This window comes from Diuraphis noxia, unplaced genomic scaffold, assembly GCF_037042655.1.
Source record: "Diuraphis noxia isolate RWA-SAM2 unplaced genomic scaffold, SU_Dnox_SAM2 contig0003, whole genome shotgun sequence".
NCBI classification, from domain to species: domain Eukaryota; kingdom Metazoa; phylum Arthropoda; class Insecta; order Hemiptera; family Aphididae; genus Diuraphis; species Diuraphis noxia.
The window spans coordinates 58,901,251-58,908,460 of NW_028301713.1; the positions used below are offsets into that span (position 1 = coordinate 58,901,251).

Below are 7,210 nucleotides of genomic sequence, written 5' to 3' on the forward strand. Positions count from 1 at the left end.
TATAATATTTTTTGTTTAAGTATCAAATTTACATAGTTATTAGTTACCTAATAACGCAATAATTTCTTTAACAAATATTTCTAAGCTTCGAGAAGGCAGTAACTGTAATCTATAATAGAAAACGATAATATTCGTTTTTGTGGTTAATTGATCATTATATCAGCATGACATACTTCTTGGGTCTCATACTCCCATAATCCTATACTCTCGTCTAGTCGTCTCCCTTTTTTCTATGGGCAAGTGACATTTCCAAAGAAGGTATAATACAGAATATAACATAAACAAAATTACAGTCAGAGGTGAGAGGCGCCATTTTGAGAACCACAAAGTAGTATTCATTGGTCCTATTTTACTTTTAGCATTTCGACAATTGCAGATTGCAGTTATCATTTAAAAGAGGAATGCTTATATATAGGTATCTATTATTATTGTACGATAGGTACACTTTTGATAGGTGGAAAAATTGGCCCACCTAAAAATCGGCCAATCTTCTTTTAAATCTGAGATGATGGGCTCTGATTAATAAAAACAGTATTATATTTAATTGCATCCAGGTGGCAGGTAAACATTGAGTGAAATGTGAAAACCTACAATATCACTTACTTGAATATGCTAATAATAGAATCTAAAAGTAAGCATCTGTTAGCGTGCTTAATTGATCGAGAATGTACTTGAAATGGATTATTCTATAGAGTCTAGAACAGGAGTCGGCAAGTAATTTCTATTGGAGTCCTAAATATTAAAATAATAAATCAATGAGGTCCAGTGAAAAAAATCTTTTTCAAATCTTTATATATTAAAAATAGCAGTATAAAAATAAAAATAATTATTCAGTTATTACAATTAATTTCTATTAAAAATTACAATATTAAAAGTATGAAAAAAATAAAAATATATATTTATTACAGTAAATTATTTAACCGATTATTACCTGCCCGATAAAATATTTTTCAATGAATTATGATATAACTATAATCTGAGTTTGATAAATTAAATTAAATAAATGTCTGTATTAATAATATACTATTACAGAAAATAACATAATGAAGTACAATGTGTTGATAGGGTCCATAGTTTTGCCTTCCGCCAGTTGCCGATCCCTGGTCTAGAACGATGCAATCAAGAACACCGAAAAATAATCACTCCTGCATCTCACTCCACACTTTTTCATTAATTTTTAATGTGTTTCATTTCAAAATTGTAGAAAACAATTATATTTACTTGCGGTTAAAACTTAATTTGGGGGTCTTGGCAAAATAATTTTTGGTCTCTATAACCTCACCCCCCCCCCCATCAGTCCTATCTTGACTCTATTTACTCTAATGCAGCTAAAAGTAGCCTCAGGGTAGATAATATAAAAATATTATTATCATTATCTACCGAAAATATTATTATTAACCGTGTGACTACCTACTGAATGCGTACCGTCAGCGACATCTAGACGTTTGTCCGTGACCAGTAAGTTGTCGTGCATCAAGCCATCTAGAGTGAAAATTATATGCTCGACGTGCAAACCATAGAAAAGATAATATTGAAAGTGGCGGCGCAGACACACACAGTTATAGTGGTGACACGATATATATAATAAAATATAATCTATTCAGATTTTTATTTAGTGATTTTGTAAAGATTAAAACACCGTTTTAAACAGTCGTAAACTCGTTATTATCGAGTTCTAGCGCGTTTATACGACTCAAACGTGATTAATTCAGAGCGTACCTATATATAAGACATAATATTATTTTATCTTTTATTATATTTTTTAGTATTATATTCTCAACATTGCTGTTCTATTAAGCGTCAAATATTATTTTTTTTTTTTTTACGGAGAAAGAACTCCATTTCCAAAAATTGTATGTTATGCACAAAACAGCTGTACCTAAGTGCAACAATATAAATTAATATACACGAAAAGATTGTACTATGTAAGAATACATTGGTATATAAAATAAATGAGTAGGTTTATATTGAATACAAGAAAGTAATACAAATGACAGTAATAATATAGTTATACAAAATTTGATAACATTAATAAAATATTAATACCAAACTAATAATTTCAGTAGCGTTCATATTTTTTAACGCTCCTGTAAAACATACATACCTATAGGCTATAATAGATACAGGGCGTTTCTGAAGAATTGGACGATTCGTTGTTCGTTTGAATATTGCTTAATTTTTCGAACACGTCCTGTATAGCTGGCATACTGATTTTTGTGCGCCCCAAAACCACCTTACATCACTGTACATCTCAGAACATTAATTACGACGCGGCAGATCGTGGAAGTTCGACATGGGGTGAAAACAATACGAAAACGCATTCCCATTATACTGTAGAAAAAAGTAGAAAAAAAATATTTGTGTTTATATTGTTTATAATATTTAATTTACTCATATTTTTCTAAACATGATTGTATTTAATGGTTTAGATGAGTAAAGAACATACATCTATATACAACTACATAATATTATTATTACGATAATTGTTAAGGAACCCAATTCAAACATAATTTTATATGCCCGATCCAATCAAGACAAAATATTTTATTCACCCAATTTGTACACAATTTAGAGTTGTAATTATTTTCTTACCTAACTCCTATGCAAACGTTACACAACATTTATTAAATGTATAAAAATCTAAATATTTGAAAATAATATGATCCTTAAGTATACAAACTTAACCTAACTTGAAAATTCTAAAATCAGAATTTGAATAATTCATTATTAAAGACAAAATGGTGAAATGGTGAAATGAGTATATATCATGCTCGATGAATCACTCTGTATATGAACACATAATGATGTAATGATGTTATAAATAATATACTATAATATAACATATAATTCGATATATATATAATCTAAAATTTAGTTTATAGTTTTATACATTATATTGTACCTAATCTATGATCATAAACTAATACCGCTATTATAATATAATTTTACTTATTATATCAACTACCTATAAGTAAAGGCCTAAAGCCATAAAGGTAGGTACAACAGTTAATTTATCATCACACCACATCATTACGCACATTCATCACCTAATTACCTATCAGAATATAATATATTCTTAATTACTTGTAAGAGGTAAGTATTTAATAAATAATAACTTTTATCGTAAATAACTAACCTATTTTTATTTTTTTTCTAAATATGTTTAAATTCCAAAAGATATTGCAGTACGTTAATTAAACAGGCATGAGTACCTATGACTACGTATACTTGTTTATTTCAGTGTTATTACTAATTAATTAATCAGATAGAATGATTTTTTTTTTTTTGGTTTTAGACTGTGAAAGTTATAAATAAATCTATAATATTATTATAATTTATAATACACCTAAAATAATACATGTTTTTATTTCGCCATTTCGATAATATTGAACATGGATCTATGAATTAATAGTTTAGTTAATAGGTCCGTTATGGTATGAAATGGATTAACGATTTCTATTTTTCACTAAAATTCTAACACCTGTTGATCGATATCGATTCCTACAATGTGAGTATATTATGTCACATTGACGAATGACGAGCTATTCGTACAGTGACAGCAGACAGTAGTAGTGTAGTACATATTGTATATTATTATGCTCTTTTTTTTTTTAGCTCTTAGTATAAAACTATAACAGCTTGCAGTTATATGGTAATAATTATGCTCTTTATGCGGGTATTAAATTAGTTTTTTAGTATTTTTTTTGAAGTACACCTACCGCACGTCGCACGTGACGTGTATTATGATGCAGTTGATTTGTTGATTAGTTTCATTACGGCAGTGTTATCAGTATAAAGAAATGATATATAATATATATTATATTATAATGGTATAGGTAATAGATGCTACAACATTGTACATTTAAATATTTTGTATTCATTCACAATGTATTACTGTAGTAGGTACCTACTATAATAATCAAATACTTCATAATGCTCAAACGTTTTTTCATATTACGTTTAGTGTTAAGACAATAAATGTATAGATAATAAGTAGGTAAGTAAAATAAAACCATTAATACAGGGTGTTAATCACTACGATTTCCCGTTTTCCTATGTTAATGTTAAACGATAGAACATATTATTAGGTATTCCGTAGACTACTGCTGTAAGTATTATGAATAAATTGTTCTTAAATACGGAGCAGTGGCGCCGAATGAAATTGAAACTGGCAGTTCAAATAGTTAGATTGACCCACCCATTAGGCATTCCTTCAAACGACTGAGCAACAGACTCAACTAATAATATAAACATATAATTTAATGACATTCCTGGATTTAATAAAATTATAGTAGTAAGATTAGGAAGTATACTCTATTATTTTACCCACCCACTCAATTTTAAAGGTAGTACAATCGAACTACCTGAAATACGTGTTCGGCGACACTGATACGGAGTTCAGTAAAAAACTATCATGGTTGGTATTATGCTCCCTATATGGCTATATATTAATATTATTATATAATATATTTATGGAACACGATTTATGCATATATTTTTTTATAATATGAATCATTCATTATGAATGTATATTATTAGTATGTATTTTTGGAGTTTACCGATTGCGCTTAAAATGACCTTTTTATTTACCAATTGCGCTCAAAACATTTTAGGATCGATATACCAATTGCGCTCTAAAAATTTAAGGGCCGACATACCAATTGCGCTTAAAAAATTTTAAGGTCGATAGACCAATTGCGCTCTATACATTTTACATTACCTAAAAAAAACTTATTAGTTAGTTACTAACCGATTTTTTTGCGAGTATTAATGCATAATACTACATTGTGAGATTTCTAGTATTTTACTACCTTTGCACTAGTTACCACTCATGAATCAAGGAGCACTTACTCATGACCTATAACTTATAAGCCGCGTGTTAACCCTAAGCCTAAGTCGGTGGAACTTATAGCCATTATACAGTTTAATTAATGAAAACTAAAATAAAATAATATTAATAATAATAAGAGAATATAGGTGGTTAAATCATAAAGTAAAAAGATTTTGAGTTTAAGGTAATCCTGATGTTTATATTTTGCATGTCTTAAGAATAATAATAATTTTTTAAATATTAATTTGAGCATGGCATTATAATTTAAAATAATATAATTTGGTTAGTTTACAGAATAATATATTTGTTTACCACGGTCCACGAGGAAAAGAGAATATAATCATAAGTATAACCATGGCAATTACAATAAAATAATTAATTTAGTTACCACAAGGTATAATAACACGCTGATTCAAAAAAAAAATAAATTAATAGGTACACTAACCGGTCACAAGTTTGATCGTCAATTATTTAAAATTAAATCGTAATTATAAAAATAATAAAAATATATATAAACGCATAGATGATTTTTTGGGAGTATTAATAGGTAGGTACATAATAATATTATAATTCATATTTAAACATTTTTACAGTAATGATAACACACGATCTTTAAAAATTCTTTTCTGCTAATTTCCCCAGATTTGTATTTCTCGATATAAGAATTAATTGTTAATTTTTTGTTAAATGTGCTCTATTTGAAATATATTAAGTAAAACATAAAGAGCACAGGTACACTAACCGTAAAATATAAGAGGCCCTTTTGGTACAAATGGTACAATGACCCTAAAATATGTGCAGCGCAATTGGTCCATGTCCTGTATTTTGTGTGTCATGCGTGCAATAATTCCACATAATGTGCAAGGCGCGTAATCATCATTAATCGGTCTAATATATAATATATAAATATTATATTATACTATATAATAAGTCATACTACTCGTACCTATATATTTATATAGTTAACAAAACTTTTTGTTTAGAAATAAATAAATTAAACATGATAGCTGCAACTCACGTGTTATTACAAATTGTGAAAATGATGATGCGGGAAAATATCAAAATATGCAACGTTTGTTACTTTATATTTTGTTCTAAATACATCTCATATAGAATAATGGGACAATCGTATTTTATTTTCACGAAAAAATTAATCCACGTCCTAATGATTGTGATATTGACACGGACCAAGGGTCTTTCAAAATATCTTTATGACTTTGTTCCACCACAGATTATATAAAATATATAATCCGTGGTACCACGGTCTCGAAATTGTAATCGCACTGCGTTATTACTATCTACATTTTATTATTATCTATCACAGTCATCAAGGCTCAACTATATAGGTAATGGGATTTATAGGATATACAGCGATACGATTAACCATAAAGATAATAAAGCCATATCGGTAGATCGTAGATGGGTTGTAGTTTGTAGATTACCTATAATAGGTTGATATTGTTGATAACTATTTATTCTTATTGATCGGTGTCCACTCATAACTTCTTATAATTATAATGAATATCAATATTTTTAATATTTTTTATTTAATTCAAATGCAATATATTCTAGGTCGGACGGGATTTACATAAAAAAGTTTCGCGAAATATCTCATCGCGTTCGGTAATCGGTTATTCGGTGTTTAGATCGGCAAACCATATACTTAAAATGTATTCGGTGGGAACAGATAAGTATATAAAAATGTAAAATTGTAAACCGATCATCGAAAACATAAAACGTTCGACGGTTGCGCTGGATATTATGGATGAAGTCGAGAGGGGTAAGCGAGACCACGACGGTAAAAATTTTTTTTGAATGTACTAATAGGGAACCATAAAAAAAATAATATAACCAACGAGAGGGTTTAATGTTTAAACGACCGTTACCGTTACGCTTTTTCACCGGTGTAGAGTTACTGCGTTAGCGACGTTAGAGTGTGCCGGCCGGCGATTGCGCGCCTTGCCCGGTATATGGCGGCAAAACGAGATAGTACAGTGTGACCACTATGGCGAGCGTACACCAGGGTAACGTCACACTGGTGGTAACCGGCAAATTGCTGCCGCCGAAACGACCAATATTCAAAATCGTAGTTAAATCTAGAGTTGGGGCCTAACGAGATCCCCATCAACAATTGTTATATTTTACTGTGTTTTATATATTTAGTATTCATTATGTAAATATTCACGTAGAATTATTTTTAAAAAGTTACCTGATGAGAAATGTAAACAAACTATGGCTTTATAAAAATACACCATTGAAGTTCCCGCCATTTTCAAAAAATACTTGAAATATATACCGGAGACCATGGACTATTAGACTCGCGAATTTTTCTCTAATGTTTGTACGCGTAATACACATTTTTACCATACAAATAATTGC

At 29.3% G+C, this 7,210-nt stretch overlaps 1 long non-coding RNA gene across 1 annotated transcript; it reads right to left on the reverse strand.

Moving 5' to 3' along the window:
* Positions 1 to 1,944: 1,944 nt before the first annotated feature.
* On the reverse strand, positions 1,945 to 6,740 carry LOC149057598 (uncharacterized). The gene is made up of 2 exons (XR_016191070.1): positions 5,850 to 6,740; positions 1,945 to 2,331 (listed from the first exon to the last, which is right to left on the reverse strand). It is a non-coding gene; the product is annotated as an uncharacterized LOC149057598 (long non-coding RNA).
* Between the last annotated feature and the right edge of the window lie 470 nt (positions 6,741 to 7,210).